Raw genomic sequence first — 14,135 nt, 5'->3', positions numbered from 1 at the left:
AGCAAGTGCTTAGCAAACATCCAGGGAACACAGGACTGCTTTTTGGTTGAAAAAACAGGGTTATGATCTTGAGCAATAGGATTTTTATTACAAGTTGCCTTTTCATACTTGACTGTTATTAAGACTGCCATAACATTGCATTAGAGATGTTAATACAATTGTTATGGTTAAATTCCAACTCAACTTCAAGTAATAAACATGTTCCTGTTCTTCAGTTTCAGTTGGGTGAATGCCTGCACTCAAGCTTTTCTGTGCACATGGAAGGACTGCTCACTTCAGCCCTGAGATGGCCACAGTTAAGAGGTGTTTCACAACTTGCTGGAGTCTGCTGGTCTCAGTGGAATGCATGAACATCTTGGGAGAACTTCTACTGGTGAAGGCTGCCCATGAGCCCACAGGTGCCAAGGCATGGTTGGAATGTGCAGGCACTCCTGGCTGCAGATGGCTGAGTAAAAAGACCCACTTGAACTGCTGAGGTAAGTTCAGCCATGGGGACAGTTCTCCTCCACCATGGGGCAAGAGGGAACTGGTGGGTGCCCATGGAGAGCCACCACCCAGAGAAAGAGGATACGTGCCAAGTGACCTGACAATGAAATCACATCATTTCTAAAGAGTCATTCCTCAGTTCTCTGGCTTTTGAAGGTCATGTCATGGAAACTTTTGTGAAGCCTCCTGAAGAGAGGAAAATCCTGGCTAAAACACCTTAAGGGTCATTCAAAGCAGTGAAAATATCTTACTGCTACTCAACCTCACTAAAAAAGCAGAACTCAGTGAGCTTCTGCAGTTCCCACTGGCAGCAGCTCCACAACATCATCACTGATATGAACCTTAGGACAACGCTCTCCCTGCTGATGGCAGCCCATAAATAAAACTTCTACTCATTACTAAAACCTGAAAAAGCTTAGAGAAGAGGAATGTCATGTGCCAGAATATAATGATATCACCCATCTGAAAGCAAATGCTCCTATTTTTTTTCTTCATATTGCAGACAATATTGGAAAGACCCAATATATGCTATCAGTAAAGTTACATATAATTTTTTCTTTTTTTTTTCTCCAGGAATCTTCCCACTTTCAAGAGTTACTGAATGCCATAGAGGAAAGGAACAAATTTAAAAAACAATTAGTAGGACATGTGGTGCTCATTCTTGGCTGAAGCTGCACATTCTCATCTGCCTGAAAATACTCAGCAGTCGTTCATGAAAAATGTTTTTAAACTAATGAGCTATATTTGCATTCCCCTTAGAATGGATTCAGAATTTTTCATCTACAGTGCACCATGAAAAATGGATGTGTTTTTCACAGAGGTAATTTGAACATAAACCACCGCATCAATGGAAGACAACCTTTGCAGAAACTTTTTAACTTAGCACATTCCATTTGTTTTCGCTGGGGAAGGTCAAACTTGTGTGAGAGATGCAAATTTCATGCAAAAACCTAGATGCTGATGAGATTTGTTTTTGCAGATAATCTGCAGCAGAGAAATTTTTCATAATGTCACTGCAAAATAAATTAAAATGTTCATCTTCATATGGCTGGTTCCATTGCATTAAAATAAATGTTGCAAGCTCATTTAATTAGTATAGTTAGGAATGTCTCTTCCCTGCTTCACTGACTCTCCAAATCACAAGTTAATTTGTCAAAATCAGACCATTGTTTTTCCTTCATTCTTCATTACTGAAAAGACAGCCCCATTTAAATAAATGTTTATGCTACAGAGAGCAGAGCGGTGAACAACCCCAAATATTTTTCTAAGGCTATGTTAGAAAAGTTTTGAGTGCAAAGAGCTTTTGTGTGTGTGTGTGTGTGTCTGTGTGTATTGTTATTGGATATTTGACTAGCTGGAAAGGTACAAAATTGAGCAGTCTGCTGTAACTGATGATGTTGCACACACCATCTCTCATGCCAGCGGCTACATGCACTTGGAAGCAGTTTTCTTCTATGTTTTCAAAGACAAATGATGACAAAAGATACAACCTCTATAAATTACCGTAATCAAATCATTCTCTTCAAGAACTCTTGGTTAATCAATTAGTCAGTGTTCACAGTTCTTATGAATATCACTTCAAAGCTTCCCATAGTGTTGCTCTCTTCCAACAGCAAATATTTATAGCATTTTATTAAAAATAAATAAATGAAAATAAACTGCACATACAGCAAATAGAGAACTTCTGCAACCATACGGAGACCATTAATACAAAGCAAACATTTTAGATTTACAAATATCACTGACGTAGCAGTTACTTGAATTTCTTTTTTTATTAATTGACTCAATTATTACTTGCACCAGGGTATTTCAGAGGGCATGATCAGAAACAGGTGGAAAAGACCACTAGATCATCAGCTGAGCTCCATACTAACACATTTTTACACTCTGTGAGGCAGATTCTCCTTCTGTAGCTTGTACTGCAGGACTGTTCTCCAGCCTTCTGAAGAAGCCTTTTGACCTTAACAGGGAAGGCAGCTACAGCTCACTGCTGTCTTCCTTCTAACTGAGAAGATTCAGAACAAACCACTTAGAAGATTCCTGGGATTTTTCAAATGGAAGATTTGGAGTTTGGTTGTGTTGGTTTTTTTTTATTTTTTATTTTATTTTATTTTATTTCCTGGGGGGGGGGGGGGGGGAGGAAGGTTTTCTTTTCTGCTTATCTCCTCCTTATTGCTTTCTGTGAGTTGTCTGGAAGAGGGCAAGCTGGGGCACTAAAACGAATGCTTTACTCTTTGGCATAGTGGTATTTTGAGAACCAACCCTATTTTCTTTTAAAGATCTTCAAGATGAACCTTGTTTCATTAATAAATTATGTCATTATTGGAGAAGTTTCATTGCAGTGACACTTCACGAATTCACAGTAAAAGCATGCTATATATGGGAACTCTTGTAAAACTCTTGTAAAACATGGAAAATAGATATACACAGTTGTTAAGGAAAATCCCTCCATGTCCACCAGAGGAGCTGAAGAGAAGGCAAGGAGAGGAGAGGCCCAATCTTGGAGCTGCCATGCTCCACGATAAGTTACACAAGAAGAAGTTGTTCAGGAGTGCCTCCTTGTTCAAGGGGACAAAAGCCTGGGTGCGTGTTGGGAGCTGCTGAAGGCCACTTCCACTCCTACAGGTGTCCAGAGAAGAAGATAAGGGGATGGTGTGAAACTGTGAACAGGCTGCCCAGGGAAGTGATGGAGTCACCATCCCTGGAGATGTTTAAGAATGTATGGGAACTGCTGAGTCACGGCCTGAACCTCTGATTGATCACCTGAGGTGAGCCATGAGTCAGCCAGAGGAGCACAGGTGAAGGCAATTCACCTGTGCTGCTGGAAGGGGTGGAGCCTGGCTCCATCCCTCCTAGACCTATTTAAGAGCTGGCTACCAGTGGGGAGGGATCTCATCTGGAGATTACCTCTGCTGGTGTTTTGTGAGTGAGCCCAGGATAGAGGTAAGCCTTCTATTTTTTTCTCTTTTTGTTATCACAGACTGCTTTGTCAAGCTCTCTTGTTTATTGCATAATTGTAGCATCTTAATATTCATTGATTATACAAAGAAGTGTGCAGATGTTGCATTGAGGGATGTGATTTAGTGGGTGTGGTGGGGATGAATTGATGGTTTGACTAGAAACCTTAGTGGTCTTTTCTAACCTCAACAATTCTATGATTTTGTCATTCCATCTCTGCTCTGATTTCATGCTTCAGGCTCAAGCCATGCCTTGAATCCTTCTCAGAGGTCCAAACAGGCAAGTCTTTTCCTATGACTAGTCATTATCCTTCCACTGGAATGCAGAAGTACCAGCCATTCTGGGAGCTACCTGAAGGTTTTGAGATTCAGGCTAGGCCATGATGCTGCACTGCTTCATGGTAACAAAAGTCCCTGCAGGTGAACATAGGACTGGTTATCTCTACTGATAGGCCAGGTCTCTCAGGCCAGACCTCAACTGTTTTAGGGAAAGAGAAATAAATACTGGGAGCAATAAGTCTTTGCCTGAAAGAAGGAGAGTTCACATGTTAGTATACAAAATCTCTTGTGCTTTTCTACCTAAATGGAAGACACGGATGATGTCTGCTCAACAGAAAGAGACATCTTCAGCTTGGAAAGCTAACTTTATCCCACTCCTTCCCTGGGAAAGAGTCTGCCACTGTTATAACAGAAAGCTTGGTTGGCTTCAGTTGATTCAGGTGCACCAGGAAATCCAACAAGAGTTTTTAAGGAACAACAAAGATTTGTGAACCTTTCCCATAATTGCCTGCAGGACTTAACCATGCAAACGAATTCTCCATCATCACCCATGGACAATGCATAAGAGACAGACTGGTCTCCTAAACAGATCTGTGCAATACAACGTGACAGAAGGGAACACAGAGTACAACCCTGCAATGCAGGAACACATCTTTACTAAGATCTCACTCTTACAAAAATTCTTAATCCAATCCAATAGAAATTTATCATTTTCACAGATGCTGGTCCGTAGAATCATACCTTCCTCATGACTTTGCTGGCCCCTTGGAACTAGCTACAAATTGGGGAAGGGTAGGAAGGCTTTTTTTTTTTTTTTTTTTTTTTCCTGGGATTTATAAGGTTTTGCTGAGCCACCAGCCTTGATTATCATCACCTAAAGCTGCCTGTGCCTTGAGGCCAACATTAGCATTTCTGGGTAAAGAATTTCTCATGCTCTTTCTCCTTTTTCAAGTCACAAACAGAGATCTTGGTCTTTGAACACTTTCAGTGTGGAGAAATACATACTTAAGTGATTTGTATTGACATCCTCAAAAAGTGCCTCAAGAGAACATTTGTGGGGCAAATGGCACAAAAAGGTAATGAACAGGTGTGACAACCTACTTTTGTCAGTCCCTATCCACATATACTGACAGAGATGCTGCAGAATTCTCCAAACCCACATCTTCACTATTGTGCATCATGTTGTATGGGAACTGCTGGGTCATGACTTGAACCTCTGATTGATCACCTGAAGAGAGCACTGAGTCAGCCAGAGGAGCACAGGTGAGGGCAATTCACCTGCCCTGCTGGAAGGGGTGGAGCCTGGCTGCACCCCTCCTAGACCTATTTAAGAGCTGGCTACCAGTGGGGAAGGATCTTTTCTGGAGATCTGCTCTGCTGGAGTTTTGTAAGTGAGCCCAGGACAAGGTAAGCTTTCTATCTATTCTCTTTTTGTTATCATTATCTGCTTTGCCAAACTCTCCTGTTTGTTTTGTAATTATAACATCTTAATATTCATTGATTTTACACATGTCAAAAGCTGCTGCTCTCACTCTTCTACCCCTTTTCATGGAGGCAACCTCAGAAGACAGTGCTGTTAGCTTCTTTTCTATTTATTACCGGAGAGCAATCTCCTTTCATCTGTGGGAAGCATTGCTTTCTACCAAGATAAAGGCAGGGCTGCACATAAGCATCTAAGTAAACTGCTCCACCAAGAAAATGTGAGCTAAGCTGCCTGTAATAAATATGTTTATTGGATAGACAGTAAAAAGTACTGAAGAGTTTAAAATAAATTCTGAGTTATTTAAACTTAATTTATGACCAGTAAAATAAACCTTCTCTTCTACCATCATTGTTTTTTATCTGGGCCATCAAATGTCACACCCTACTGATTCTGGATGTAAGGTCACTGGAAACAACATATCAGTGGTGTCAGCAATACAAATCAAGTGAAATTCCCTTAAAAATAAAAATGTCAGGAGTAAAATAATAGGCAATAGTTATTTCATGGTATGAAAGACTTGTAATATATCAAGAGTTCACCTTTTCCTATCTTTATCATATATCACTTTGAACGTTAAGTGCATCTACATTTCATATATTTTAAATATAGACATTGTATCTAGCTAAAACAATAATATCAAGTGAAAGTACACTGAAATAATCACATGGGTTTGGATTGAATTTTATTTATTTATTTATTTATTTTTTTGAAGTGCCTCCTAATTTATATCAAATGAGGAAGCAATAGCCTTGTGAATAAAACACAGCAAAGGAGGTGCACCAGCTTTCCTAGCTGTTGCTTTCTAAGAACCTCTTTCTTTATTAATAAAATACAGGAATGTAAAGTAGATCTGGCCTTTCAGGCCTTTCCCTCTGGGTCACCCTTCATGAAGACAGGACAGCATAAACCACGTGCTGGAGGAAGCAGCAACAAATACTGCTAGGATGCCACCAAGCAGCATATACTGTGGAACTCCTTTGGAGTTCCTGTGTAGATGAACGCATCTGCTTCTGTTGAATTGTCTTTAGTACAGACAGGGATTTCCTCGGGCTGTTTGTGACTTATTAAATGTCTTCCGGATAGCAGGTTACTAATTTGGCTGGCATCACCTTGCTGAATTGTAGCTAAATATAGCTAAACATGCTGAATGTCACACTGTGCTGTGTGTGAGGCTCGTGCTAAGAATACCCATGGCCATATCATTTGCCTGATAGTGTGTGTCACTCCCATTGCACCAGGGAAGGAGAAGGAAGGTGCAGGATGGGCTCAGGCTGTCCCAAAACAGCTGCAGAGTTTCAGCTCCCTGTTGCATTAGTCCTCCAAGGACAAGATACAGTGTTGCCATGCCAGCTCTATCTTTGAGATGGCCTTTCATACAGATTTCATACCTATCTTTTTTTCTCCTGTGTACATTTCAGTGGCGTCTGTACAGGTGTAAGTACTGCTCACACATTACTGTGTGAGTAATGCTAAGAGGAGGGCTGAGATGACATCCAGGATGGGAGGGAAAGGGGACAGGGAGGTCAGGCAGTCAGGACCAGTAAACTTGGATGGTAACTTCCAACTAAACTTTTCTATTCTATTCTGTTACAGAGTTGCCCTTGTCCCATACACGAGCATAGAAACATGTTGCTGTTGATGTTGAAGTTGCCCAATCCTGTAACACTGCGTGTTGGTGGTAGAGCATTGGGTGAAGACTCAGATAAGTGAAAGTTGGCAGATTAAAGGTCAGTCCTACCAGCCATCTCCTGTGTGTGGTCTTCTGGCAGGGCTGATACATTATGGCATCATGTGGAGTACCGGCTGAAAGGCACATCACCTGGAAGCATCAGGAGAGGGAGATGCAGCTAGGAAGGCAGCAGAGACACCAGAAGGCACAGGTGACAGATCATTTCTCTTTCAAAAGAAGCCTATGCAACAGATCCTGTAATGTTTCTTAGGGAGTGCGGAAGCACTTTGGCAATATGGGGATTGCCATTCTGACTGTGTCTTGTGGCAGCTATCACCACAGACATGTGACTCCTGGGTGGCAGCTCTCCTGTTCCCTCCAGCAGCTTTTTGTTTGTATTGGTTCAGCATTTTTCTCTGTCAGAAGGACCTGGGTCTCATGACAGAAACTCGTTTTAGCTTGGACCTGTGAGGTGTATTCCTCAAAGCACGCCTTAAAAAAGAAAAGAAAACCTGGAAATGCATTTTCCTGTTTTATTATTTACGCTTTGAAAGAATCAAGATACTAACTTTGATGAACTGTGTGTATGGCCCTTTTCATTCCTTGTAATACTGCCAAAACATTGTCCTAGGCATGGAAAAGATGAAATATTTCTGATGGGCACAGTTTTATCGTGTCACACATTCTACTGTTCCTGGGGATGATGGACTTCTCTGTTTCTGATTCCAATTCTCTCTCTCCTGCATTAACCTGCTGTGATCTCATCAGGAAAGCTGATCCACAAAGCTGAGGTTAGAGAGAATGTTACTTAACCTAATACCTGGCCTGACAAGTTTTTAAATGTCTTTTAATATTTTCTCCTTGGTTGTGTTCTCATTCACACTGTGCTGAGTAGCAGTAGGCACGGACACAGCCATGAAGTCTGTGCTTTCCTTCCCTGTGGTATACAAACATATTTAAACTCCAGAGCAATCTGTGAAGCAGTCTGATTTACTGTGCCTGACCTGCCAGCACACCCTTTCTTCGTGCTTTTATCTATGAGGCATTTGAAAATCTATTTATGGCACAAAAGTAAGGTTACCCATGCTGTGGGAAGCAATCCTGGATTTATCAGCAAGGGGTTCAAGAACGCAGACAGACAAGATCCATGGGGCTGCACAAATATACATCAGCCTTGACCCACAGAAACCATCGCTGGGCTCATTGTGTGATGCAAACCCAGCACCTCTTTCCTGGGTAAACTGAGATGCCTGAAGTGACTCCACTTGGTAACTCTGTCAGCAATCTGATCACAGTGATTAATGGTCATTCTGGTCAACACAGGACTTAATTCAGGGTCATAAAAAAAAAAAAAAAAAAAAAAAAAAGTCACCTTCTCAACCAGCCTCTATCTATGGATTTTTGTTATGAAAGGAATTTATCTGATGGGGTTTCAATAATCAAGATGTTAATTATTTATACATTTGATAGAAAATGAGTTCATACACAGATTAAGACTGAGCCCAAATTGCTGGCATGGGGCACAGAGAGATGTAGCCTGATGATGAGCATCATCTAGATCGACAGGCTGAGCCCAGGGAAACGTGTGGGTTTAAGTACATACTGAGCCTGGTGTTACACACAGCCAGATCAACTTACAGTAAACGTAAATTGAAGTCCAAAAATAAATCTTGTCTCAAAGAAAATATTAGCTTTTGTGGCACATTTATTGGCACGTCTGTCTGCAGGAAGGCAGCCTGCTGTCATTCATTTTCAGATTCAAAGTGGCAGAAATTTGAAACGAATAATGATACAGCAGTTTTATTCAGTCTCTGGAAGTTTGAGGGAACATTGTCAGCCTTTAGGCACCGAATTTCAGTCAGAAGTAATTTCCAATATTGCTTCATCCTATTACTTGTAAATTCAATACAATTAGAGGCATATTCAGTTCATTACCAAGTTGAGTTCTTGCCCAGTTTTTTCAGCCTGTTGCATTTTCGAAACACTTTATTAAAAACTTGTGCAGCTGTCACATGTTTTAAAGGAAAATAATTTCTCACAACAAATCATTTATTAAGATAATGCAGCCACACTATGCAGAAAAACAACAACATAACCTCAACAGAAGTAGATGGAGAGTTAGAAACAACCCCTGCTTGGGGGCACACATATTGAACTTACAGCTGAAATATCTCTTAGCTGTACCTTCGTTCAGGGAGAGATAGGACACCTGAGCAAAACGTGAAAATTATTTCACTACATCATTGCTGTTTTGTTCTTCCTGCTACTTCATCAGCCAGTTGTCGAAAATTGGGTAGCCATGAGCAAATGTTTCCATTCCTTATGATTTGGAAGGGACCCATAAGGATCGAGCCCAACTTCTTCAGTGCTGGGCTACAGCAGCGCCCAGTCTGGCCCTGCTCAGTGCAACATCCGTAGATGCTGAGGGCAGTTTTTCCATGGGTTAGTGATAAAAGCAACGCTACATTAGCCGCAGGATCCAATTCTGCCCATAAGCAGCATTAGGGGAATCTCACAGCCAGGCACCAGGGAGGGTCTCTGGAGCTGATAGTCTCACAAACAGTTTTATCTGTACTAAATGACTTTATAGTTATTACTTATTCATTTCCTTCTTCTCACAGGCGTCATCCTTTAGAAGTACCCACCTACCTATCTATGCACATGAGTTTTTTGCCCTTTTTGTTGTTTGTGTGTTTTGTCCTTTCCTCCCTTTTTTCCTCTTTCCCTTCTTTGTTTCACTGTGGCTGTTGTCACATCTTAGATTTTCCTCCGCTGCATTTTTTCAATTCTTTTTTCGTTTTTTCTCCCACTCCTGGCTTCAGTCCTGTCCCTATTTCTTCTCATTAAAACATCAAAGTTGAAACAGAGACAGACAGACAGACCGAACCACCACGGGGCTTTTAACTGCTATCCCTGAAAGGCCTGTGGGAAGCTGAGCCCTAAGAGCTAACAATTACGGCCACTGACAGATCGAGGAAAACAACACTAAATCAGTTCTATGTCTTTCAAAGTACTCTGCAGCCACAAGGGTCAGAAACGCCATGGATTAACTGTTTAAAAAAAAAAAAAAAAAAAAAAAAGAAGTTCTTTAAAATGAGAGTATGTTGTTTACAGCACATAAATGTGTAGGCAGGCTGAGCCCATGCCAGTGTCACCATTCTACTGAGACAGGAATGGCAGGAATGGCAGAATCCTACAATGACAGCACAAAGCCTGAAGTGGCCCAGGGTTTGCCAATACCCACAGCACAGAGGTCTGAGGCTTCTGTCACCCTCGGCGCATCTCAGCCTGCAAGTCCATCAATCCAGGACATGGTACCAACACAAACATCCCTGAGAGGGCTGAAAGGCTGACAGGACGGTGCTGGCGGCATCTCTGCAAGAGTAGTTACTCCTTGGGTCTTTCAGAAGCCACAACAGACAGATAAATCAATCACAGTCTAACCATGTCTGGCAGTGGACACATTTGTACCTCATGGGTGGAAGTGAATTGTCTTCTTGTTTAGTAATTCAGTTGTTTAGTCCCAAGATCAGTTTGCCAGTTTGAGTCAGAGCAGATTTCTGTAACTCAGCACTGCATGTCAGAGCCTGAGTGAAACAAATGCTTCAGCCTTCTTTGAACTTCTGAGTATTCTGACCTTCAGAACTCGTACCATGAATTTTTCAATTAACTAGCTCATAATTAAATCAACTGATTAAATAAAGAAGTTTTAGTTGATAAAGTACTGTTCTGCATTCAGATTGCACAGGAATTTTAATTATATGTAGATTGTCCCTAGGAACAGCTCAAAAATGGGCTCCTTCCTCCTGCGTAGCTCCACGGGTCCCTCCTGCCCCACAGCCTCTTTGCTGCTACCACAGCCCACCCAAATGGGGCACGGCAGTCCCCATGACAAGGATTTGGGAAACTTTGTCCCTGCCCTTGGCTCTGCTGGGAACATGCCTTCCAAAAGGAAACTATGACACCACCTCCACTATGGGGTGCTCCAAGATGGGCTGGTGTATGTTAAGTTGTTCAACTCACATCCCCATGTTCAAATGGAGCTCAATCTGTCTTCTCCTGCAGACTCAGTGCCCAGCACAAAGGTGCACTAAAGCAACCGCTCTGGAGAGAGGCAGGGAGGGATTTCCACTGGGCATTTTTGTGTGGACGGAACTTGTGAGAAAAGCTGAAAGAAAACTTGAGACAAAGGAAAAAATGGGTATTGCTCAAACAAGTACTGGGAGATGTGACATTAGCAAAAGTAGATTTCTGACTGAATGCTGCTTGAAGCAAGTAGGCAGCTGAAAAAGATGCCCTCTCCTGTTATTTGATTCAGCTTTTCAGCAAGAGTTTCTGTTTTCTGTGAAAGGTGATATTGCAATATCTGCAATATTGCAGAACCCGTGAATTTGTCCCTCTGACAGAAGCAACTACTGGAGCTCTCAGACTCAGTTCACCATTGGTCCCAAACACCCGGGGACGTTGGTTTAGATTCTAACACGTGACTACTGAAGGCATACAAAGATATAAAGCCCAGAGCGGTTTGGTCATCAGCTTAAGCAGAAAGAGATTTCTGTTGTATATGAACAACACCTGGCTTTGGATCACTGCTGGACTGCATCAGGAAAAGCTGTTTGCTGTAGAAGTTTATCCTTTCCTTCCCTTAAAGGTGACCGCCATGATAAATACAACCACAGAAAACTATTTCTTGGAGAAACAAAGCACTTGGGGTTTTTCTAAAAACTCTCAAGCCACTTCCTCAACACAAATCTTTCTTCCAAATGTAGGACCTGATATACAACATGAAGCCATACCTCCTGCTCCAAGTCTAAATTTAGACTCTCCAGAACTGAAACTATTCAAGAGGAAAAAAATGAATAACAATGGTCTTTATTTAATTTGACATATCCCACTTCAAGCACTTCCCTTGCAAAATTCTTTTGTGTTCTTCTAAGTAGGACAGTTTCTTTCTTTTGTATAATTCAAGTGTGGCATTAAGTGGGAGCTACCCTTTTAAAAACACACGCAGCACAAGTAGAAAGATATGACAAGTCTGAAACAACTGAACTGCTTAATGCTGCAAACAGAGAGGAGGAAAGAAGGGAAGGAAAAAAGTCACAGGAAAAAAAATAAAAGTTGCACAGCATATTGCTGATCTTTCTTGGGCTAGGATACATATAATATTCATCATGCTGCCAATATTTTGACACTATCATTTAAATATCTCACTACTGAAACAACTGAAAAGAGATAATGTCATACTAATAAGCATGATAACAACATAAGATGCCACAAATCAGTTCCCTTGTGTGTATTCCTTCTGTCAGCATTTTGTCTGTGTTTTGTTTCACTTTGTGGAAGGGCGGGAATGGGAGCAGAATCAGCTGCTGCTCCGACCTGAAGGCATAATCACATGTTTGGGAGACAACAACTAACTGTGGTGGTGCAACCAGCAGATGGTACGATCAGAGGAAGGAAAACAGTCTGAGAAACAAGCAAATGTGTTTAATAACAGAGAGGAACCCAGCTCCAAAATATAATTCAAACTCTGTAATGGCACTAAGTGGAACGTTTTTAGAACATTTCCAAGATGTATTGCTTGATTTTTAATTCCTGAACTGTGCATATAGCACATTTGTTTGATTTAGTGTCTAAAATAAACTTTTAATACTTTTTTATTCCTGCTAGCACTGACACAACACAGCAAAGGAGGAACATCTAGGATTCCACCTTCTTACCCAGCCCACCCTTTAACAGAACTCTGACATGCAATTCTGGCTGTGCAGTTCAGCTTTGCCCCGAGTTCTACATTAGCAGCCTAACTGGTAGATATTAGGGAAAATATCTTCTCAGAAAGAGTGGTGATGCAGTGGAACAGGCTGCCCAGAAGGGTGGTGGGGTCACCATCCCCAGAAGTGTTAAAAAAAAAAAAAAAAACAAAAACAAAAAAGCATGTATATATATGTCACTGAGGGACATGGTCAGGGGGCACAGTGGGGATGGATTGAGGCTGGACTCAGTGTTTTTTTCCTATCTTAATGATTCTATGTCTTTTGGTAGCAAAAGAAGGGCTAGAGTTTGCATTCTCTTCCTTCTAGCATAGAGCAAAACACATTATTCCAAAATACAGGCAGCTAGATATTGTGATAATGAGCTTTAGGTGGATCTCAGAAGTATATGTATACTTAATGTAAGTATATGTTGGAGACAAAAGGTGAGTGAGACTCTCTAGATTATTTACAACCCGGAAATGACTGATCATTAGATGACGATGTCTGGGGAAGGTGTGACCATAGAAGAAGAAACAGATAAAAGAATCAGCTAATAAGCAAAAAGAAGCACAGATTTGCTTCACTGGGAGTGAAGGAGTATGAAAACACGAAAGATGAGAAGGATGTTCAGACTCAGCAGAAGAGAGAAGAAAGTAGCAAAGAAAGAGTAAGAATGACCCATAGGGGGTTGTATGGAAAAAAAAAAAAAAAAAAAAAAAAAAAAAAAGGAAAGTCAGAGGACTGTGCAGGTGTTTCTGCTCATATTAAGAAGAGGAAACAGTTGTACAGGTACTCATATCTAACAGCAACAATGTTTCGTAGGGCTTGTACAATCAATGAATATACAGATGATATAGTATATCCAGGAGTTTGGCTGATATAATTATGCTAGAGTAGGAAAGAAGGACACTCACCCTATCCTGGGCTTGCATGGTAGATACCAGTAGAGTGGATCTCCAGAAGACATCCCTCCCTACTGGTAGCCAGCTCTTAAATGGGTCTAGGAGAGGTGCAGCCAGGCTCCACCCCTTCCAGCAGCACAGGTGAATTGCCTTCACCTGTGCTCCCATGGCTGACTCATTGCTCACCTCAGGTATTCAATCAGAGATTCAGGCCGTGATTCAGCAGTTCCCATACAGGCTGGAAAACATCCTGATGAGAAAAAAAAACAAAACTGGCTGTCCTCCATGATCAGCCAAACAGTACTGCCATAATCATTGTGATCAGGGCTGGCTGCAAGGTGAAAGGACCTGGCATTCAGAAATGCTGAAACGAAGGAAGTTACAGGTGGTCCTCAGTAAGGCAAGAGCAACGTAAGATTCAAAAGGTGAAACAATTCTATGTCTTGTGGGGCAGTGCTCTGAACAAGGTTCTGAGATTTGCAGTACAAAAAGGGCATCACAAAGGGATGAGTGATCTTAGGAATGGACTTCACGTGATTATCTCCTAGGATGGTGGCGTGACCAACAGGAGTTTTAAACTAGAAACTGGGGGAAGAAGATTGAAAG

Source organism: Centrocercus urophasianus, unplaced genomic scaffold (assembly GCF_019232065.1).
Source record: "Centrocercus urophasianus isolate 14NV4802_14NV808 unplaced genomic scaffold, USGS_Curo_1.0 seq_16, whole genome shotgun sequence".
Lineage (NCBI taxonomy): Eukaryota > Metazoa > Chordata > Aves > Galliformes > Phasianidae > Centrocercus > Centrocercus urophasianus.
The sequence above is the reverse complement of the archived record's forward strand: the minus strand, read 5'-3'. Positions refer to the sequence as shown.